At 41.8% G+C, this 24,604-nt stretch overlaps 1 protein-coding gene and 1 pseudogene across 1 annotated transcript in view; both read right to left on the reverse strand.

Annotated features, from left to right (window-relative positions):
- The window catches only part of LOC136694219 (zinc finger protein 850-like), a 517,486-nt gene that overhangs the window by 123,095 nt on the left and 369,787 nt on the right, over positions 1-24,604 (reverse strand). The gene's annotated exons all lie outside the window — the stretch shown is intronic.
- LOC136694266 (NACHT, LRR and PYD domains-containing protein 12-like) lies at positions 3,730-18,969 on the reverse strand (annotated as a pseudogene).

A 24,604-nucleotide genomic window follows, 5' to 3' on the forward strand; every position in this document is an offset into this window, starting at 1 on the left:
TGTCCAGTCCCCTGTTAGTCCTGTCCAGTCCCCGTTTCAACCCTCTGTCTTGTCTCACGTCCAGTTCCCGTATCCGTCCAATGTCCAGTCACCTGTCTTGTCTCCGGTCCAGTCTCTGTTTCAATCCCCTGTCCAGTCTCCAGTCCCGTCTCCGTTCCAGTCTAGTGTCATGTCACCTGTCCTGTCTTCTGTCCAGTCACGTACCCCTGTCCAGTCTAACGTTCCTATCCTGTCCAGTGTCTTGTCACCAGTCTCCGCTCCCGTCCAGTCCCAGCACCAAGTTCTGTTACCTGTCCCGTCTTCTGTCCAGTCCCTGTTTCCATCCAGTGTCATGTCCAATGTCAAAAACCCTGTCAAGTCCCATGTGTCCACTCCTGTCCTGTCCAGTCCGTTCTCGTCTCTTGCTGCCCCCCTTTGTCAGTCTCCTGTCATGTCCCATGTCCCGTCTCGTATATTCGGTCCTGTCGTGTCCCCAGCTCCTGTGTCTGTTCCCGTCCTGTCCTGAGTCCTGTCTGTTTGTTGTCCTGTCTTGTTTTCCGTGCCCTCTCCAGTGCCAGCTCCTGGGGGGTTTAGGAGTACGCGCCCGGGAGTTGCGCGTTCTTGGGGGGGGCATCTGTCACGCCTTCGTCCTGTCAGTCTGTTGTCCCCGCCATGTGCTTTATTCGCACATGGCTATGTTTTGTTTATATCCTTGTCTCCGCCCTCGTCCGTGTCATGTGTCAGCCCGTCCTCGTTATCTGTCCAGGTGTGTCTCGTTTGTGTCTGTATTTAAGCCCTCTTGTGTCACGTCCTGTTGGTCGTACATTTCTCTTTTCTCTTTTCTAGTCGGTCGTGTTTTCGAGTCTGTCCGTCTGTCTCCACAGTTTCTCCGTGTCTGTTTCCCTAGTCGTTGTTTCGTGTCATAGTTTCTTTTCCTCTCTCGTTCCTTCGTTTACTCTTTAGTCTGTCAGTCCCGTTTGCCCTGTTTAGCTCCCCTTGTTTAGTTTAGCCTGGTTAGCTCCCTGTTTGTTTTCGTTATGTTAATGTATCTTTGTTTTGTTATTCTTCTTTATTAAAAAGCTGTGTTTTAGCGAGTGCGTCCGCCTCCCTCAATCCGCCCCTCGCTCCTGACACAAAGCACCTCCTCCACTGTTGCCATGTTTGTTTTTGTAATCAGAAAATGTTGACTCTGAAAGGCCTCTAGTGTAGTGTTTAACATTCATTCCAACATAATGGATGCATTAAAGTGTGAGGACAGTGATGGGTACATCGTTGAACTGGACGTATTCACTTACTCACATATAAATTAGCTCTTACACTTTCCAACCTCTTGTTAGTAATTTAAATATGCTCCTTCTGTTACTGTACTCCAACGCATATCTATTCATACAATCAACCATAACATTATGACCACCTCCTTGTATCTAAGCCCTCACCCTGTGTCTGAAACAGCTCCCTATTCACTATTTCCTGTATTATTCATTACTATAATAATCTCTATTATAGTGAACTGAATTCAGGAGGGGAGTGAACAGTTTTTTTACCAAACAGTACACCCTACCTTATGCAGTGCATTGTGGGATTGTTTGAGTGCACTGAAAATTGTCCTCTATATTTGTGGACACCACTACAAAATTGTAGAAGGGCACAGTTTTGGACTCAATCACTCTCCATTCTCTCAACTCCACTGACAATACAGAAGCACTTTGTAGTTTTAGAATGACAGACTAGTCCACCTGCTGCCCTGCGTACTTATTTAACCCCTTCACCCTGCCCTTCAACGATCAGGACCTCCCCAGACCAGGAGTGATTTGCGTGGTGGGTCACTCTCAGTGCTGCAGTGACACAGTCTGGTGGCATGCTGGTGTATGGAGGTCTATTTGGTGCAAAACCCCTGAGCACATGTGACAGTGAGATTTGTAGTTGTAGAAAACAGTCACACATTTGTATCAATAAATTTGAAGTCACAGAGTAAACCTCTTCAGGAGTTGGAAACACGTAGATTGTTTTCCTCTCCCACAAACACAACTTAACAGTTACACGCATGATGTTCTTGTACTTGTGTGTGTAGAGTTGGGTTTGTGCAGCTGCAGTGACGAATTTGAAAAGGTAAGTGTTAAGACACACACACACACACACACACTCTCTCTCTCTCTCTCTGTCTCTCACACACACACTCTCTCTCTCTCTCTCTCTCTCTCTGGTTGCAGGCGTTCATTCAAATGAAGTGGGACCAGGCCCTACATCATTGTTTAAGGCTGAGACGACTTGATTACAAAAGTATAATCTGGCGTGCTTCTGCTTCACTGGAATAAAACCCTGTAGCCACACTGGCCCTTTCTGGATACAATTGGTGACCTCTGCCCCAGGACATGCACATCAACCCCTAAAGTGGGGATTAAACAGGCATTTAACACCCCAAACTTACCCCTAATTTTGAAAGCAGTCTGCACATTTCAACCGACATAAAAATTCTGGAATCACAAAGTTTCATTCACAACTGAAACCAGAGCAGTTTTTCAGCACCAACCGTGATGATCTCTATGGGTTTATTTAGTTAAAGAATGGCCATAAAGAGCACAGGACCTAGAATAAAGATTATCATGCAGTGTCCTAAGGGAACAAAAACAGCCAAAGAGAGCTGTGTACATTCCATGGAAAGGTTTTTCAATTTTGCCTCTAAAATTAAAACACAGGAGACAATTTGTTTTTTATTTTTCCTCTGTAAGCCATGACCTTAGACACAATGGTGGACAATTTTCAGTGTCCTCAAACAAACCCACAATGGGTCATACACCACCTTTTGTAGTACATTGTGGGTTTGTTTGAGGACACTGAAAATTGTTCATCATTGTGACATTAGCGGATAGAGGACACCCATAAAGCACTGTGCTGTTTGGTAAAAACCTGCATGAGTTAGTGTCTGAAATAGTCCACTACCCTCCTACATTCAGTTCCCTATAATAGTGCACTGTATAAAGAGTGATATGGAGAACAGTGAATAGGGAGCCATTTCCAGCACTGTGAGTGTATTATGGTTATTCTCTATCCAGTACATCAGTTGTTGTTATAAACTGTGATTATTATGATAAATGTAGTATGATGAATATACACATTTATAGTATTAAACACCACTAAGTTATTGCTTTCAACAAGCAATTAATTTAATTAGTTCCTCAAGAAGTAGCTTGAATTAGATTTAGTGTACAGGCTACGTTGTTATTCTGCATTGTTGGAATTGTTTAGTGCACTGATCATTGTGCACTATGTTTTTGGACACCTGCAGTAAACTTATATTTAGCAAAATAACTTCATATAATACAGGGGGCAGAGCAATGAAAATGGATCAGCTTCAGTGAGCCCAAACTGTCAGAGGGCCCCAATGGTACATGGCCCATGCTGCCGTATGAAAAGCAGCAAATAAACTGTGTTTTCCTGATCCAGTTTTCTTTCTATGTTCTGTGCATTATTTCAGATGAACTTGCCGTCATTGAGTGGAGGCCATAACATGAAAAAACAATATGGAGGACAGCCAGCAAGGTCTTCACCCAAAACCTGGCAAAAAACCTTAACTGGTGCGGCAGGGGACACAAACGAGGACGGCTTATTATCGGTCAGTGAACTAGAGTTATTTACATTGGAAACGGAAACACATCAAATAAAATACATGTCCACCAGTGTTATAATATATTGTACAAACCAAATGGAAATGTTTTGTTTTATTCATGAGAAATACATTGTTTTCTGTAAACTCCATTATTCAACAATGGCCAAATAAATAAGAAAATAAAATAAATAATAACGGCCAACTAAATAATAAATAGCATTTGTTAATCATGGGAGCATTTTATTTTCAAAAGAAAATGTCATAGTAATGTGCTATTAAACTCACTTATTGAATCTGCACACTTCAGTTCACCCTTTAATAATTCTCCTCCAGATGTCAAATGCAGAGAGCTTGTAGAGAGCATGTTTGCATGTTTGATCATGACTAGATCAAATGTCACTTCCTAAAACCTGACAGAATATGACAAGCCAAGGGCCATTGCTCTGCACGTTGTTGGAGATTTCTCTGCTGCCCAACACCAGATGCAGCTAATGAACAAAGCTCTCTGAACCTTTATGGAGTGAGGAGAGAACTACAATCTGCAGAGGGCAGCGGCACCAGGACCAAGACTGAGAGCTAGTGCAAATACTACAGCGGTGATCACCTCCGAGGTGCGCTCACTAACACGTGGTAATGATGAGCATGTCGCCTAGCTTCATTTACTTTACAAAATAAAAGACCTCCATGCAGCTGCTCACTTTTAAAACTAAATATGCCACAAATATATTTGAACAGAATAAACAGAATTTAAATCAATGTGAAGCTCCGGGAATGATTGAGAGGGAAGCCGCGTCTTTACCAGTGATAAGAAGCTGATTCTGAACAAAAGTTGAGCGCGTTGTAGTGCATATTTATTCAATGACATGTACACACAACAGTATATATTTCATCACTTATTTTTCGACATTCTAGGGGAAGCTGAGCTTCCCTTGCAGTCTTAGAGCAATCGCCTCTGGTGTGTGTGTAGGAGAGAGAGTGTGTCTATTCTGTCTCACACAGATGCACTGAGGAGTCAGAATAAAACCCAAACCCAGCATGGAGGGGCTCAATGAATGTGGAGGTGAGTGTGTGTAAGTGTGTGAGTGTGTGTGTGTGAGGTGAGATGGTGTAGAAGGACAGAGTGCCGGACCCCCAGTCCAGATACACTCCGACTCTGTTAAAGTGAGAGGGGGGGTATATCTCAGTGATCTGACTATTGTGTCTGACCCTGTAACGGTAACTGTCACTGTTCCAAATGCAGTCCAGAGTCCAGGTGAATTTATTGGATACAAACCCACTCTCATCTCCTACTCCTTTCCTCCTGATTCCTCTGTACGACACTGAGATAAAAACCCTCCCCCCCCTCCACTCCACCTCCCAGTAACAGCATCCAGTTAAACTCTCCACACTCAGAACCTGAACATAACCATCAAATCTCTCCGGATGATCTGGATACGACTGAGACTCCTTCACACGCTCCACCTTCCTGTTTCCCTCAGACAGAGAGAGAGCAGTGTGTGCTGTGTTTGGATCCAGAGTCAGATCACAGTAATCTGTACACACACATACATATACACACACACACACAAACACACTTGTTAGATTGAGTATGTCTGTGTTGTACGATAGTGTGTGTGTATTATGTGTGTGTGTGTATATAGTGTGTGTGTGTGTATAGTGTGTGTGTATGTGTATAGTGTGTGTGTACAATGTGTGTGTGTGTTAGTGTATAGTGTGTCTGTGTCTGTGTACACAGTGTGTGTGTGTATGTGTGAGTGTTAGTGTATAGTGTGTCTGTGTGTTTGTGTACATTGTAGTGTGTGTGTGATAGTGTGTCTGTGTACTATATGTGTATAGTGTGTGTGTGTGTATAGTGTGTGTACAGGGTGTGTATGTGTGTTTATTGTGTGTGTGCCTGTTAGTGTATAGTTTGTGTGTGTGTATAGTGTGTGTGTGTGTTAGCGTATAGTATGTGTGTGTGTGTGTGTAGTGTATTGTGTGTGTGTGTGTGTGTGTGTCTAGTGTGAGTGTGTGTGTGTGTGTGTGTGTCTAGTGTGAGTGTGTGTGTATCTTACATTTCTTCGGTCCTGGTCTCATTCTGCTGATTCCTCCGTGTTGGACTCTAAAGATCAAACACACACATTTATAAACTCATTAAACTCCACATCAACCTGAAACTAGGGCTGTGACCATAAGTGCATTCCCCCAACAGCGGGGTCATGTGATGCCCCCCGCGGGGTTCAGCTCCTCCCCCTCATCACCGCAGTGGGGAGCTGCACTTCTGTGGTTTTACAGCTCAAACTTACAGGAGTGTGTTCACCCATCAGCCACAACATTATGAACACCTCCTTGTTTCTACACTCACTGTCCTCTCTCTCAGCTCCACCGTCCACACGCCAGTCACTGTGTAGTTCTACAGTTACACACCGTGTCCACTCACTGTCCACTCTCTCAGCTCCACCGTCCACACGCCGGTCACTCTGTAGTTCTACAGTTACACACCGTGTCCACTCACTGTCCTCTCTCTCAGCTCCACCGTCCACACGCCAGTCACTCTGTAGTTCTACAGTTACACATCGTGTCCACTCACTGTCCACTCTCACAGCTCCACCGTCCACATGCCGATCACTCTGTAGTTCTACAGTTACACACCGTGTCCACTCACTGTCCACTCTCTCAGCTCCACCGTCCACACGCCGGTCACTCTGTAGTTCTACAGTTACACACTGTGTCCACTCACTGTCCTCTCTCTCAGCTCCACCGTCCACACGCCAGTCACTCTGTAGTTCTACAGTTACACATCGTGTCCACTCACTGTCCACTCTCACAGCTCCACCGTCCACACGCCGGTCACTCTGTAGTTCTACAGTTACACACCGTGTCCACTCACTGTCCACTCTCTCAGCTCCACCGTCCACACGCCGGTCACCCTGTAGTTCTACAGTTACACACCGTGTCCACTCACTGTCCACTCTATCATTTCCACAGTCCACATGCTGGTCACTCTGTACAGAGCAGTGTGTGTGTGTAAAACTCACTGTAGTTTTTCCAGTGCACAGTGTGCATCCTGCTGTAGATCAGAGAGCAGCTTCACTCCAGACTCTCCTGGGTGATTGTAGCTCAAATCCAGTTCTCTCAGGTGGGAGGGGTTTGATTTCAGGGCTGAAGCCAGAAAAGGACAGCTTTCATCTGTGATCATACACCCAGACAATCTGCAGAAAAGAACAGATGGAGTTTACACAGAGTAACAACAGCTGTAGTACAGTACACACAAATACACCACTAAACTCTGTTTAAAATCAATCAATGCTGTTACAAATTACACATCACCCCTAAAATGACTGAGCAGCAAGAGATAGTTATAAAACATTCAGAATGGATCCAAGACAAAGTAGAAGTCATTTTTATCTGGACAATGAGTCTGAGTGAAGATATTGTTAAATGAGACTTACATGAAATTACATAGGCATTACTACACCAAACATTCATTCATTATCTGTAACCGCTTATGCAATTCAGCGTCGCGGTGGGTCCAGAGCATATCTGGAATCATTGGGCGCAAGGCGGGAACACACCCTGGAGGGGGCGCCAGTCCTTCACAGGGCAACACAGACACACACACACATTCACCCACACACCTACGGACACTTTTGCGTCGCCAATCCACCTACCAACATGTGTTTTTGGACTGTGGGAGGAAACTGGAGCACCTGGAGGAAACCCACGCAGACACGGGGAGAACACACCAACTCCTCACAGACAGTCACCCGGAGCAGGAATCGAACCCACAACCTCCAGGTCCCTGGAGCTGTGTGACTGCGACACTACCTGCTGCGCCACCGTGCCGCCCCACTACACCAAACAGTTACATAAAATATTAAACTTGAGGGTGAAAGTTCAAGAACTTTCCTGAATTTGGCTGTGTGAGATGTTGTGGGTCTTGATGTGCCCAGGTTTGAACATATGAAATCTTGTGGCCATAGCTTCAAAATTGACCGACTTAGAGCAGGTTTAAATTTTGCCAATGCATTACTATGGGCAATTTAGAAGCTCGTATTTCGGAATCTGTATGTCGGATCTCTCTAAAAAGCACAAGTCCAAGTTGGCACAGGATCTATGACTATGTGAAGTTTTGTGGCTGTAGCATGAGAACTCTAGCAGGAGTAGCATTTTACATTTTGCGAATGGAATAATAATAAGAAAATGAAAGAAAAGATAAGATTTCAACAAACAGTAATTTGGCTTTGTCAAGCTAAATTAATAAGCTGAATCAGAAACACTTCTAAACCAATTTAATTTTTTACCTTTAATAAATTAAACAAGTCCATAGCAAATCAAATTCTGAAAACAATACTTAAACTTAAACCTATATTTTGAAAGATTTACCTGAGAGTCTCCAGTTTACAGAGTGAACTCTTCAGTCCAGCAGAGAGCAGCTCCACTCCTGAATCCTGCAGGTCATTGTTACTGAGGTCTAGCTCTTTCAGGGAGGAGTTTACTGACTGTAGCGCTGATCCCACTGTTTCACAGGAGTCTTTGGTGAGATTACACCCAACAAGTCTGTAAAAACAGAACATAGTATGATGGTGTAGAGTGATGATACTGTCCAAATGCTTCTTTTTTTCATTCAGAATAGGTTCACTGGATTGATATATTGTGTGTAACATGAATTAAAGTTTCTAATCTACTTGCTCATTTATGATTGATTCTATAGAAAGATTTACCTGAGTGTCTCCAGTTTACAGAGTGAACTCTTCAGTCCAGCAGAGAGCAGCTCCACTCCTGAATCCTGCAGGTCATTGTTACTGAGGTCTAGCTCTTTCAGGGAGGAGTTTACTGACTGTAGCGCTGATCCCACTGTTTCACAGGAGTCTTTGGTGAGATTACACCCAACAAGTCTGTAAAAACAGAACATAGTATGATGGTGTAGAGTGATGATACTGTCCAAATGCTTCTTTTTTTCATTCAGAATAGGTTCACTGGATTGATATATTGTGTGTAACATGAATTAAAGTTTCTAATCTACTTGCTCATTTAGGATTGATTCTATAGAAAGATTTACCTGAGTGTCTCCAGTTTACAGAGTGAACTCTTCAGTCCAGGAGAGAGCAGCTCCACTCCTGAATCCTGCAGGTCATTGTTAATGAGGTCTAGCTCTTTCAGGGAGGAGTTTACTGACTGTAGCGCTGATCCCAGTGTTTCACAGGAGTCTTTGGTGAGATGACAGACAGCAAGTCTGTAAAAACAGAACATAGTATGATGGTGTAGAGTGATGATACTGTCCAAATGCTTCTTTTTTTCATTTAGAATAGATCCACTGGATTGATATATTGTTTGTAACTTGAGTTAAAGTTTCTAATCTATTTTTTCATTCAGGATTGACTCTACAGAAAGACTTACCTGAGAGTCTCCAGTTTACAGAGTGAGCTATTCAGTCCAACAGAGAGCAGCTCCACTCCTGAATCCCGCAGGCCATTGTTACTGAGGTCCAGCTCTTTCAGGGAGGAGTTTACTGACTGTAGAACTGATCCCAGAGTTTCACAGGAGTCCTTGGTGAAAAAACAATCAGCAAGTCTGTAAAAACAGAGTAAGTACAGCACATAGTGTGATGATGTAGTGTGAAGATTCTGTCCATATGCATCCTTTTTCATTTAGAATAAGCTCACTGGATTGATATAATGTTTGTAACTTGAGTTAAAGTTTCCAATCTACTCGTTCATTCAGGATTGACTCTACAGAAAGACTTATCTGAGAGTCTCCAGTTTACTCTTTAGTCCAGCAGAGAGCAGCTCCAATCCTGAATCCTGCAGGTCATTGTTACTGAGGTCCAGCTCTTTCAGGGAGGAGTTTACTGACTGTAGAGCTGATCCCAGAGTGTCACATGAGTCCTTGGTGAGATTACACCCAGCAAGTCTGTAAAAACAGAGTAAATACAAGCATGTGGTGTGATGATATGGCGTGATGAATAGATCCCTTCCTTTTGAAACTAGAAAATGTTCACTGAATTGTTGTAGCCTGATATTTCCTCCTCACAGTGTTTAAACTCCTGACTGCTAGAGTGTGCTGTTTTATTGTTTTCTGTCATTAGATTCTCCCAACTCACTGTAAACAAGTAACTTCAGAATGCACTGCTAACGTTAGCATTAGTGAACCTATCTGATGGCCTTGGCCAAGTATGGCATGAGCTCCAGTGAATTTCTAGAGAAACTCCTAAGTATCAGGTCCAGAGATGTCCTTGAGTAGTACTTTAACACAAGGAGAGCACTACGGGAGATTTTCTGCATCAGACACTTTCTCACAACGGGAGATGAAGCATGGAGCAGCACTTGTGCAGGAGAATCATTTCTCGCTCTGTTCTCACATGTGCTGATTTGGACTTTACCAGTCTGGGTAATGTCCACGATGAATGTTGCGTTTGTTTCTGTGTGAAAGCTAGAGTGGGTTATTTGGATTTTTGGATTCCACAACAAAGGCTATACATACTACATACATGTTCACTTGTATATGTATTTTTTGTTGTTTTGTTTATTTTTAGGAATCTTGCAATCTTTTTCATTTCTAAGATAAGAATTTCTGATTACATTTTAAATATGTTGAATTGTAACCCCTGTAGCATATGTATCATATCACCACATTCTCACATATGTTTTATCATTAAAATTACCTTATACTAACAAAGCTAGTGTTGGTAATCAATAAATTGGTGTTTGCTGATGTGTGTGTAGTGCACAGTGTGAGCATGGCTGTAACAAGCTATGAGGACACAGAGGTTGTGTTTTTACGTTTTCCCCATTTCCCATATTTCTAAGACATGGGTTTTCAACAGACTTTGGTGTGGATATTTTTGCTGGACATGGCAACCCTGCTCTCAGTTTGTTGGTAGAATTGCCAGCCTGCTCTCATAAGACCTTTCAATTACTAAGTACTTGTTAAGAGGTATGTTAAGCACATATTACAGACTAACATATGACACTGCTGCTATGACATGAACGTGAGGACTTTGTGAGGGCGAATCAAAGGTTTAGTCAAAAATGTGTGTGTAGCACCGCTATTCATAACCTGTTTTCTAACTGCAGCACCATTAGCTGAGCAGACTAATACCTGTCAGGTTATGCTACTTTGTCAGATCGTGCTACACAGTGTGTATTATTATAAAATCCAACACAAATAAAACTGTAAGTATCATATCTTGTAATTTATCTAAACATGATTACAGCATCAGTTATTTATATAAGTTGCACATTTCTGTATCGTAATTGCTTCCAGCTTTAAACCGTTATTATTAAAAGTAATGTGATATGATGTAATCTATGGAGTATATTAGTACATTATAAGAACATGAAATGTTTATTACTAATATTATTACTAATATAATGCAAGGTGTTTGTGATTATAATAGTATTTTATGGTTTTATTTTAGTAATCAGTAATGAGAAGTGAGAGGAGGATGAACACACAGTGAGAGACAGAAAGAGAGGTAAACGTAAAACAAAATACATAGTCTAAGTGGGGTCAAAGCAGTTTATGGGAGTATTGATGGGTAACAGTTTAGAAGTCAGCATTAGAAGTTGTAAACATTTGGCATTGTGAAGTGAAGTGAGTTTTCATTCCCGCAGTGTGAACCTCACTAAAACTTTAATTCTAGTCACAGCCCTGAGTGTGAGTGTGTGCACTTGTGGTGTTTTAAGTAGAGCCTGTTCACTCTTTAACACTATTCAATAACATGGACATTGACCATTGACTACAATTTCATTTGAATTACTTGAATTTGAAAACTGTTTTTATAAAGCCACTGTAACATGGAGGAGGAAGAAGCAGGTGATTTCATGTTACTGTTAACTGTTAATTGAGATGTGAATGTTTAATATCAAAAATAGCAGGTGAAAAACAAAGTTACAGTTGGAAACAAACAGGTCAAAATGTCAGTAAACAAAACACCAGGCTGACTACATGGTGTCAGGATCTATTCGTTCTGTGTTTTGGTCTTGTGTCTATTTTCACTTGTGTTATCTTTAGTCTTGCCCCACACCTGTGAGTGGGGTCACATTATCCCAGTTATATTCACTATTTAAAGCCTGTCTTAGTGTCTATGTTCTGCAGTTCATTGTCATTGTTAGTGTTCATGGTTTACGTCTTTAGAGTCTAGTGTTCATCTGTTGTGTGTTTTATATGTTTTCTCATCTCAGCCAATGTTTTAGCAAAAATATATTCGAAAAATTAAGTGACTGCTTAACATTACTTTTTAAGCTCAGACCCCAGGATTTTCCTCCAAACAGTGTCACAGGAAGTGAGCGGCAGAGCTACGAGAGAGGACCATTAGAGAGTAGTTTCTCAAGGAAAGGAAAGAAAAACACTGTTATGTTGTGATTTCAAAGTAAAAAAAAATAAACATTGCTTGTTTTTACATGATATGGATTTGGAGAATGAAATGACAATGAAATAACCATCACTTTTTCATTTTTATCATCTGTTTTTCTAATAAAAAATCACCAATGTTCATGGACCCACAAAGCTTTTGAACTTTAATTTTGTACATGCTGAACACCTGCTGAAGTGAAAAATTTAACTGAAAATTAACTATTTCACTTTTAATTGTATTAATGAATCTAAACATTTCATTTTTAATTTTGTCGTGATGTTTGTGCACAAGTTTGGAAAAATAAATAGTAAAACGTATTTGTATTTGTATCATTTTGTTGTCTTCACTTCAGTTTTAATGTTGTCAGGATTTCCCTCCCATATCAGGTGGAGGACAGATGTCCCCATTCATGTGATCACCCGTGGAGACATGGGAGTTGTAGTGAGGGACAGATGAGAGAGAGGTCGGTGAGAAAGACAAATCAAACAGTGAAAGGATTTTAGACAATGAGAGAACATTCAGCAGTAAATCTAAAAGTATAATAAACATTTATTAAAGATGAACTCACACAGCTTTTCTGGACGCTTTGATCACTGGCAGAAGTCTCAGAACACCTTCCTCTGATGGATTATATTTTCTCAGGTCAAACACATCTAGTTCTTCTTCTGAATTCAGCAACACAAACGCCACAGCTGACCACTGATCAGGAGAGAACCAGATTACACTGAGAGAACCTCCTCTGTTCAGGTATTCCTGGACTTCCTGCACTAGAGAGTGATCGTTCAGTTCATTCAGACAGTGGAACAGATTGATGGTTTTCTCTGGAGAGGGATTCTCCCTGATCTTCTCCTTGATGTACTGGACTGTCTCCTCTCTGCCTTGAGATCTGATTCCTGTCTGAGGAGTCAGTATTCCTTGTAAGAGAGTCTGATTGGACTCCAGTGAAAGACCAAGAAGGAACCGGAGGAAAAGGTCCAGGTGTCCATTCTCACTCTGTAAGGCTTTGTCCACTGCAGAATTCAGGAACTCTGACATGGTGGATGCTCTGAAGATCCCAGAGAGATCAGTGGAACTCTGTTGTTGTCCATCTCTGCTGATGAAGGAGAGTAATGTGTATAAAGCAGCCAGAAACTCCTGGACACTCAGGTGGACAAAGCTGAACACCTTCCCCAGGTGCAGCCCAGACTCCTCTCTGAAGATCTGGGTACAGACTCCTGAGTACACTGACACTTCTCTGACATCAATGCCACACTCTCTGAGGTCATCCTCGTAGAAGATCAGATTGCCTTTCTGCAGCTGTTGGAACGCCAGTTTTCCCAGAGCCAGGACACTCTCTCTAGTTTTCTGAAGATCAACCTCCTGTTTTCCCTGGTACTTTTGTTCCTTGTGTTTGATCTGAAAGATCAGGAAGTGTGTGAACATTTGAGTCAGAGTCTTCGGGGTCTCTCCACCCTCTGCTCCACCCAAAACTCTCTCTAGAACCGTGACTGAGATCCAGCAGAAGACTGGGATGTGGCACATGATGTAGAGGCTTCTGAAGGACTTGATGTGGGAGATGATTTGATTGGCCAGGCTCTGGTCACTGATCCTCTTCCTGAAGTACTCCTCTTTCTGAGGGTCACTGAACCCTCGTACCTCTGTTACCTGGGCGACACACTCAGGAGGGATCTGATTGGCTGCCGCTGGTCGAGAGGTGATCCAGAGGAGAGCAGAAGGAAGCAGATTTCCCTTGATGAGGTTTGTCAGCAGCACATCCACTGAGGCTGACTGTGTTACATCCCACAATCCCTCATTGTTCTGGAAATCTAGAGGAAGTCGACACTCGTCCAAACCGTCAAAGATGAACAGGACTCTGTAGAGATCATAGTCTCTTGATTTTAATTCTTTTGTGTCTCTGAAAAACTGATGAAGAAGCTCCATCAGACTGAGCCTTTTCTCCTTCATCAGGTTCAGCTCTCTGAAAGGAAGTGGAAATATGAAGAGGACGTCCTGGTTTTCTTTTCCTTCGGCCCAGTCCAGAATGAACTTCTGCACAGAGACTGTTTTTCCAATTCCAGCCACTCCTTTAGTCAGCACAGTTCTGATGGCTTTATCTTTAAAGAGCTGGCTGCATTTGATGGGTTTCTCCTGTGCTGCTGGTCTCCTGGACACTGTCTCAATCTGTCTGACCTCATGTTCAGTATTGACCTCTCCACTCCCTCCCTCTGTGATGTACAGATCTGTGTAGATCTCATTCAGAAGAGCTGAGTTTCCAGGATTAGAGACTCCTTCATTAATTTTCTGGAACTTTTCCTTCAGGGTTGATTTCAGCTTTCGATAAGAAGGAGGAGCCAGTTCTAAATTAAAAAAAAAGGGAACAATCACAATAACAAAACATAAAAAATATTTGAATGTAGTTTTAGAAAAACTATGAAGACCATATGAAATATTATGTAGTGATCATGAAGAGTTTTTGATTAAATTAAACCTAAAAGTCCTTCAGCTGTAGTTTATTCATATTTGAGAATATATTTTCACAGAACAAATATTCACACAATGAAAATATATTTGTGATTAATTTTATTAATATTCAATCATGATGATCCTTAGATCTGTTTCTATTAAAGTGTCTAAAGAGTAAAGACAGGACCCTGAAGTCTTACTGCTCTGCAGTGTGTGAGCGAGGTGTGTGTGGTTCATGTTCCTCAGGACGTTCAGTGTGATATTCATCACTCCGTCTCTAACACCATCCTCCTCCTCCTCCTCCTCTCTCTCAGAGCATGCTGGGTAATCCTCACTCAGCAGCTTCATAAACCTCTTCAGATGATTCTTCACCACAGAGATCACTCTCTGCTCCAGCTCCTGATTAAAATAGAAAAATTAACACAGAGTCTGTCAGACAGTGCAGTGTGAGCTGAGGGGTGGAAGTGATAATGATTTATATTTTATTATTCTAAGAAAATCCAGAATCACTGTCCATCACCAAACTCTACATCACTCTCCATCATAACACTGCTACAGTGAATAAACAGTAGCCTTTATTACTGTCCTATAATAACAACACTGGAACACACACACACCTCCAGTGTTTTACAAACACACCTTGAATATTGACTCCATATTCTTCCTGGTCCTGTCAGGAGTCTTCTTCTGGACTCTGTGGAGAATCAGAACACAGACTGAATTATGTGGAGAACCTGATCAATACATTACACCATCAGATATTACTAATTATTCAGACTGTTCTGGATCCATATTCAGTAGGAAATCCTAGATATTTAATGAGTTCAGCTGCACAGATCAGCAGGGTCTAATCTTCTCCACAAAGAGGCGCTGTTACTGCAGCTTTTCATTCCAATAAAGCTGAAACACACCTGATTCCACTCCTTCATCAGTTCATCTTCACACAGTGGATCATGTGCGCTCCTGTTTCTGAAAATCTCATCTTAATCTCATCTGTTTAGTTCTCATCAGATCTTCATTTAGGACTGAACTGAGGACAATAGCTATTACAGAATAAGAGTCCCTGTGCTTATGATCTCATCCTAGTGTTCCAGAAGAATCAGAACTGGACAAAACGTCCTCAGCTCTGTCCGACACGTCCACTTCAGTTTCATTTAATAGATCTTTAACTGATTCTTAGTTAAACACAGACTGAACATCTACAAAGCTCTGGACTGTCTTTCTCCACTGTGTCTTCTCACGCTCTTAGAGCAAGAGGAGTTCTAACCTTCTTTATCTGTTCATTTATCACTCATCAGTGTTTCACTGAAGGACAGTAACTCACTCTGGATCAGAGGGGACAGCTCCACTGCTGAAAACAGGAGGATCCTCCATGGACCGGTCACTCTTCATAGACACACAGCTGGGTTCTCCTCCTGGTTTACTGAAATTTAGAGGGTTTCCCATGGACTGGTCACTCTTCATAGACACACAGTTGGGTTCTCCTCCCCCAGTGTTGACTTTAGGAGGGCCCTCCATGATCTGGTCACTCTTTACAGACACACAGCTGGACACTGGAGAATCTGCTCTCTGGGCTTCAGTCCTGTGGATATTAAACAGCGTGAACAGGACAGTAGACTGAGTAAGAGAACACAGGAAGAGATACTGTACGTATTCAGACCCAGTGGTGTGTACAGACTCTGGTAGGAGTTCAGGGAGAGAGGGGGGAGTGGTCAGATTCTCCTAATTCTTTTTACTGTGTTACACCTGTGTAAAATAGACTGACTGTTACTGAGAGCTGTAGGTGTGAGAGAACTGTAGGAATCCCATGGATACGACGTGTTATCAGGGAGCACTCAAAGCAGATAAGACCACCATCTCTGAAGTTAATACCTGACTGGTTTATACAAAACACAACTTTCTGGGTCTGACACTTTCTGTTCTGACACTTCTTCCTTGTTTTCCCTGTCTTCAGATTCCCACACACCCCATGGTGCATCCTCTGACTCTGAGCTGCCATCTTTTAAGGAGAATGTAATATTTGGCCTCATCCGCCCTTTCAGACAGATCACTGTCCAAGTTCACCTTCCCTGAACACACAGTAAACACTGGACCTTCATGTTCCTACACTGACTGAACCCCTTCATATTCACCAGTAATGTTCACTAGTGACTTTACCATTGGCGGCAGTATTTGTCTTCAAGGGTCCTGCTCCTGAACTCTGAAACTCTTCCCTGATCCAGAGCCAGGAGCAGTTTGCTGATCTTTTCCAGTTGTAATGTACCTTCAGGCTCCGGGAAGATCTCCACTGATCCCTAATGACGTGTCCAAGGAACTCAGTTGTGGATCACTTCTGTTTCTTTGAGATGGAGAAACTTCCATAAGGTGGACACATGTTCTCCAAGATTAGTTCCTGACAGTTTTGGGACGTGTCTCTTTACATTCATATGGGGAATACACACACACACACAAGACAATGTTGTCTGGATGTTTCTGGTTTGTGGACTAGTCTCAGTCCAGCAGTGACACTGATGGTTTAAAAACTCTAGTTGGCCCTCTCACTTATTTCATCCCCCATGAAGTCAGAACTCATATGGAGTCTCAGACATTCAGAAACATATGCAAATATGGACAATAGAATATACTTCAACAGAAAACCCAGATCTTCACACACACATCATCAGGTCATTAAGTTAAAGTACAGAGTTTAACTTTGTGTTTTCTCTGGTTATGGTTTTCTCACACACACTCCATTGCTGCACATTCAAATTCTCTTTAAAATCTGGCTTGAACTGGATAACACCTGCACAGCAGGAAGAGCTGCAGGTTGTTTACAGGTAAAGGGGGCGGAGTCATGTGTTACTGGACCAATCAATGTGGTTGTGTAACTGGAGATCACATTCAGAATCATGTTCAATAGCAGTCAGTTCACACCTGCTGTCAGTTAAAGTGACTCTGTTTAACCCCAGGTTTAGTTCAGCTGTTACAGGTGGACTGATATTTACATAGTTACATCTTACAGCAAAAGACATGATCCACAAGGAGCTCACAAAGCATCAAAGTAACCTACACTGTAGAAAAGTATCAGTCAGTAGAAGGGTACAGAGACATTTCCAGGACATTAGATTTACCCTGAAACACAGTGAATAAAATATGGGACAACAGTGATTTCAAGCAGAACTGAACATCCCTCTGAAACTGATGAAAACACAAGATGAAAACTGTCAGGAAGGAACCAGAAGGCTGCAGAAATTTCTGTCCAGTTCAGTCTGTGTGCGACATGTGACATCACTCCCTCGTATTCTTCATGTGTCTAAGCTGTGGAAGTCTAAGCTGAGTCCAGGTGAAAATCTGTGGGGGACCTGAAGGGGGCTGACAGATCTGGAGAGCTGTTTTGGGGAGGAGTGGGTAAAGACTGTTGTGTATAAACCTGTCATGCTCTCAGACTACTGCCCTAAGAGACTCAACACTGTCATGAAATCAAATGGTGTTTCAACACAGTGTTAAACCCCTTTTACAAATGAACTCTGGAGAAACACTAGAGCAATGTTTGTAATGTGTTTTTTTTTTCCTCAGCAGGGTTCCACAGTTATGGAGTGCAGCAGTAACGTTTGTCTTTTCCATTAGTTGTGTTTGACAAATGTGGTCTAATTACTGAACACATTATTACAGTTTTCACACGATGAGGACCTTTACAGTCCTCCATGGCTCCTCAGTCTCTGTTTAGGAGCCATGGAGTATCGGCCCATCCTCCGTCTGAGGGACAGCAGTGTGTTTCTTTCTCAAACAAATCATTGTCTTAACAGTCTCACCTCAGAAACATAAAACAAACGCGTCCTGTTTGGGGTCAATACAGAACACATCCAAATACAGTTCTGTAGTTTACGAGACATTTGGCAACTTCACACCAACCATTGGCCTTCAAATCTGCCATAGCAGTGTGAGTGGACACAGTGGGCACCGCCAAAAACACTCTCTGTCTCATGGACATTATTGAGTAACAAATGATCTGATCTCTTTATTTATTTTCAGAAAGAAAACGTTTAACAAAATGAAGAGAGCCATAAACAATAATGCAGTGTGTGTACAGGATTACAGCTGCAGACACCAGTGCTACAGTCAGAGTAGGTCGACCAGGCACGGCGGCTTTAGTGAGATCTAAAGTCCATTACACACTACCAACACAAACACAGATTTAAACTGATTTACTCCAGAGTATAATGAGTTTAATGAGTCCTGTTTAGTGTCCACTGCACACTTTCAGGATCAGAACAGAGGATCAGAGCCATGACCACAGACTGGACGTCCAAATAAAACTGACACAGAGCAGATCACTACAGTCACTTTCAAACTGGACGTCAGAAAATCCAATATTATCTAATTTCACATTTCACTGGCCCCCAGTTTAAAACCCACACAATACAAACAGAACCACAATGTCTTCGTTGGTGTGAGGAGATCAGAGTGATGTGTGAGAGAAAGAGAAAACACGGCTACCTTTTCTGAGCTTTGTCTGGACGTCTTCAGAGAGAAAGTTCAGTCTGATCTGATTTCATTTTCAACAGCAGAAACTCAGAGACATCATCACTGAACCAACACACTCTTCTTCAGTCCACACTCAGCTAGGAACGACTGAACTTTCATTTCTTTACAGAGAGAGAGAGAGAGAGAGAGAGAGACCGGTCAGAGCACATTTCAGTCATATTCAGTGCTGCAGTGGGGGTGGTGATATGGTGTTTTCCCACTGTTTAACATCAGCTCTACTCTGCTCAGCTCAACATGCTTTTACCTGGTCAGTTTTCCACTAGCAGAGCTCTGGCAGTGGGGTTAGGCACCATTTTCACGTTGTGTTTTTGTTTTATTTGGGTTCCTTGCCCCATTTCTCACAGATCAGCACACTTTGCCTTGTCACAGCGCCTGGCTCTCGCTTTTTCATTTGCCACTGATCCAAAAATCTTTTAAACCATTTCAAAAGACCATGGTGTAATTTTACGAGCTTTGAGTCGGTTAAAAACAATCATGATCTCTGACGTAATTTGGAGATTTCACAAGCAGCTAGTTTGTGTTTTGCTCAAAACATTCAGGAGCATGGATCATTTACCTGCTGCGTGACATCATCAGAGGAGCTCAGATTTGAGTCTGAACTACAGCCAGAGTCCACCACAGAATCATCACACACTCTCAGAGGAATACAGACACCACACTGTACCTTTCAGGGTATAAACGCTCCTCACTGGGGTGGTCCCCTCAGGTGGACATCTCCTGTACCTTTAGTTAGGGAACTGAACTGTACCATACCACACTGTACCTTTAATAGAACAATAAACACAAAGACAATACTGTACCATAAGGAACAATCATGAACCCTAATAACAGACGGAATGAAGCTGAGGAGAGTTTGCTGGATCCATGTGCAGACTTTATTCTGACAGAAACAAGGAGTTACACAGTGCAGTTCAGTAGAGCAGAGTAATAAGGTCATCAACCAGAATCACACACACAGCAACAAGGCAAAAAGTCCAATAAACCAACCCCAAAATCCAGAGTCAAGGGGCAGGCAGAGATCAATCAGCAGGAAGACACAGTTCAGACAAGGCTTAGGAAGCTGAAACTACTGGCAAAGCTTCACAAAGAGTGTGTGAGTGAGGGGAAGTGGAAGTAGTGGAGCTGATGAGGCTATTGAGAACAGGTGTGTGTAATGAGGCCGTCACTAGGGGCAACAGTTAATACTCAGGGCCAGGTTGGGTATTGCACATGACACCAGAAATGAGAATTGAGCTTCACCTCCTTGAAAGACCAGCATCCGCCACACACTGAGGAATCACTGCAAAAACCCTTCAAAATCTACAGAAAAGCAAAAGAAAATGGTTCTGAGCGAAAATCTACATTTTCCTGAAGTGCATTCAAATCTGCACCTTTTACTGTCATTCTATGTATCTTTGATGCTCACTTCCTGCTCAGAACTGTGTAAACGTTTTAGGTGCCTGGGGAAATTTGATCTAAAGAAGCTATTTATCTCTGTAGTAAGAGATTATTGACTCAAAAAACCCTAATATTCGAATAAAACCAGACCCATTATTCCAGTGAGTGTGATACTGTGTGTGTGTGTGTGTGTGAGTGTGTTAAACCCTTTCCACATCTCTCCTGGTGACAGTCCAGTGTTATTTGAGGTTATCATCCAGTGCCTAGTGTTAGAGGTTAATATTTCATTGTGTTAAATGAAGTGTGCTGTAGGAGAACATCTGGAAACACACTTTGTTCTTCACTCGCTCACAACACAGACACGCAGTAAAAATAATTTCACTTTTACTGTGTTTATATTTTTGTATTTATAGTAATTGTACATCATTTTTACTCTCACAGAGGAATAAAAGCAGTATCACCATCCCACAGGCAGGGAGACATGACCTACCTCTGGAGGAAGAGTACATGCTTTTACAATGATTATAATGGTTGAGTAAAGATTACATTAACTGCACTGTCAATGAAGAAAGAAGTGAGTGTGTGTATATATATATATTCTCCATTGTCACACACAGGAAACCTCATTCGTTTAATAAATAACGCAAGTTAAATAAAGCTGTCAGGAGCACAGACAAAAGATTTATTTTAAGTGATAGACAATAATGAAATATATGTTCTGGGTTTTAGCTCTTCTAAAACAACTTTACAGAACTTGATACCACAATGAATAGATCATCTCTCAAAACGGCAAAGACTGAAAGCACAGCAGCACAGAGTCGTTTTCTTGATGTTGTGCTTGCTTCATTATGTAGGAGTATATACAGTTCATTTGAATAAACTTTAGCTGCATGAATATGTGCACTAATCCCAAGCGCTGAAAATGTGTAAATGAACAGTAGCCGGACAAGTTCATTTTTTATTGTTTACACTTCAGTATTTATTAGGAAATTGATACACAACATGGATAACTCCTCAAAAGAAGACTCTGAATCTTGAGAGTGTTCAATGACCTGATGGACCCATGTTCAACATCACAAAATGAAAGAGAAGCTAGAGATTTCAAAGTGAAAGTATTTATTTTATTGCACATAGGAACAGAAGTGTCACAGTAGAATGGCTTCAAATAAGTGACACCATTCTTTGTGCATGTCCAGGGCTTATTCTGAAATTCACGAATTAAAATGTTCACCAAGTGTCAAAGTAATTTATAACTTGGAACAAAGTTGTTTAATTGTGCATTAAATGGTAGCATTAGCATTGTTTATATATATCTTTAATAACCATTTACCATATAAAAATGGTCTGTAGTAATAACCCGTGCGGTTCAGGTGCAGCAGATGAAACTAAGTTAACGAGATCCCACTCATCAGGACACTTAAAGACCACCCAAACTTCCGGCATGGACGCTGCTGGCAACACGTATGTCTGCAGTCACCTACGACCAAAAACAGCAAGATTTACAAAACAAATTAATTAAAGAAATGAACTGTTGAATGGTTTTATATTTCAGTAGAAGGAAGTGTCCTTATAACGATGTGCATTGTGTCAGATGCAGTACAATTTTAACACTTACTTTGACCATACATTTTACCAAACGTCTTAAAACAGGACGACCAACAAAAACTGTGCAGCAACAGATAAGTTACTGTCTCTGACTTTACATCTCTGTCATACATTCCGTATCCAAACTGTACAATAACATTTCATCATCTGAACCAACATCATCTTAAAACACCCCAATATGTCGACACTCTGATTCCACTCTGAGCAGGATTCTAATGTAGTGTCGATATTTTCTCTTCAGTGTTTTTCAGTCCTCATTCCAGTGCATGTTACACCTGAGATATTCTTCTGTTCAAACACAATGCTTTTGACAGGTTCAATGGATTTCAACCGTTCAGACCCTGTGGCTAGAAGTGCTTAATAAACTAGGGAGAGAGTGAGAGCATCTGTTCAAACCCTGTCATGAGCTCTTCTGTTTTACCTGACAAAATAGGGCACATCCTCTGAGCACCAGCTGTTCTTGCCCCAAGCCCTTCACCAGTCCCTGAGTTAAATGTGTTATTAGATAAGATTATATATTATTAGATTAGTTATTTCCTCTGTGTGCACAGCTGATTAAGCACACTCCTTTTTTAAAGGGATTTTTCCAGACAGACCCTCTAGAGTTATCCATGGTCATACTCTGCAAGTCTGCACCAACAGAAAACACTCATAGCTTCCTCATCCAACACAAACCAAATAAATATCACTTGAAAACAGCTTCATTACTTGATTACAACACACACAAATATGTTGCTGTAGTGAAGCATGGGGGAAAACAAAGAAAGGGAAAAAAACAAAGCACCTCCTCCACTGTGGCCATGTTTGTTTTTGTAATCAGAAAATGTTGACTCTGAAAGGCCTCTAGTGTAGTGTTTAACATTCATTCCAACATAATGGATGCATTAAAGTGTGAGGACAGTGATGGGTACATCGTTGAACTGGACGTATTCATTTACTCACATATAAATTAGCTCTTACACTTTCCAACCTCTTGTTAGCGATTTAAATAGGCTCCTTCTGTTACTGTACTCCAACGCATATCTATTCATACAATCGACCATAACATTATGACCACCTCCTTGTATCTAAGCCCTCACCCTGTGTCTGAAACAGCTCCCTATTTACTATTTCCTGTATTATTCATAACTATAATAATCTCTATTATAGGGAACTGAATTCAGGAGGGGAGTGAACAATTTTGGACACTATCCTGTGAGTTTTTTTTACCAAACAGTACACCCTACCTTATGCAGTGCATTGTGGGATTGTTTGAGTGCACTGAAAATTGTCCACTATATTTGTGGACACCACTACAAAATTGTAGAATAGGGCACAGTTTTGGACTCAGTCACTCTCCATTCTCTCAACTCCACTGACAATACAGAAGCACTTTGTAGTTTTAGAATGACAGACTAGTCCACCTGCTGCCCTGCGTACTTATTTAACCCCTTCACCCTGCCCTTCAATGATCAGGACCTCCCCAGACCAGGAGTGATTTGCGTGGTGGGTCACTCTCAGTGCTGCAGTGACACACTCAGTCTGGTGGCATGCTGGTATATGGAGGTCTATTTGGTGCAAAACCCCTGAGCACATGTGACAGTGAGATTTGTAGTTGTAGAAAACAGTCACACATTTGTATCAATACATTTGAAGTCACAGAGTAAACCTCTTCAGGAGTTGGAAACCCGTAGATTTTTTTCCTCTCCCACAAACACAACTTAACAGTTACACCTTCACAAATTAGTCACTGCAGCTGCACAAACCCAACTCTACACACACACACACACACACACACACACACACACACACACACAAGTACAAGAATATCATGTGCTCACAGTTTTGCTGCAGTTGCAGCGGGAAACATGGTGTAAAACACACTCACACACTCGTATAAAACATGCACAAAAGGTGCACATTCTCAAACCAATATGTGAATCTGTGCAGTGCGAGTCACACACCTGTGTTTTATGTTTTGGGATCAGAGGACTGGTTAGGCACGTGTCGAATGGTTCCGTGACTGAGTGCCTCCTACGAAACGCCTTCCAGAAAAGAAACATGGAGGACAGAGGGACCGTGTAGAAAATGGAAGAGGAAACGGGAAATTACTCTTTATCAAACTTCTGATTTAGAAAGTGGCTCAGAGATAAACACTGTGAGCTTATGATGTTCTTGTACTTGTGTGTGTAGAGTTGGGTTTGTGCAGCTGCAGTGATCAATTTGAAAAGGTAACTGTTAAGACACACACACTCACTCACACACAGACACACATTCTCTCTCATTCTCACACACACCCACTCTAGGGGGTAGGTTGAATGTGTTTAGTGATTTTTTTATGGTGAAATACGCTCTTCTTGCTTTTTCTACCAATGCATTCATAGTGAATCTTTATTTACATTCACTCATCTGAAAACCATATGATATTTAAGAGATGTATTTCAGATGAATATACGCTCTATCAAAAAGTCTAGGATTCATCTCATAAGCGTCTGTGAGGCCCAGGTGTGAATATGACGTAATACAGCAGGTCTGGAACGCGGCAGTTAATGGTCTTCCATGATCCACCAGAGACATATTTTAGATGAGCACACGCTCTATTAAATAGTCTTGGATTCATCTCATAAGAGTCTGTGAGAGACTGGTGTGAATATGACAGGTCTGGAACATGGCGGTTAATGGCATTCCACGATCCAACAGAGACGTATTGCAGATGAGCACACGCTCTATTAAATACGCATTCCAGATGACCT

This window comes from Hoplias malabaricus, chromosome 4 (genome assembly GCF_029633855.1).
Source record: "Hoplias malabaricus isolate fHopMal1 chromosome 4, fHopMal1.hap1, whole genome shotgun sequence".
Taxonomy (NCBI): Eukaryota; Metazoa; Chordata; class Actinopteri; order Characiformes; family Erythrinidae; genus Hoplias; species Hoplias malabaricus.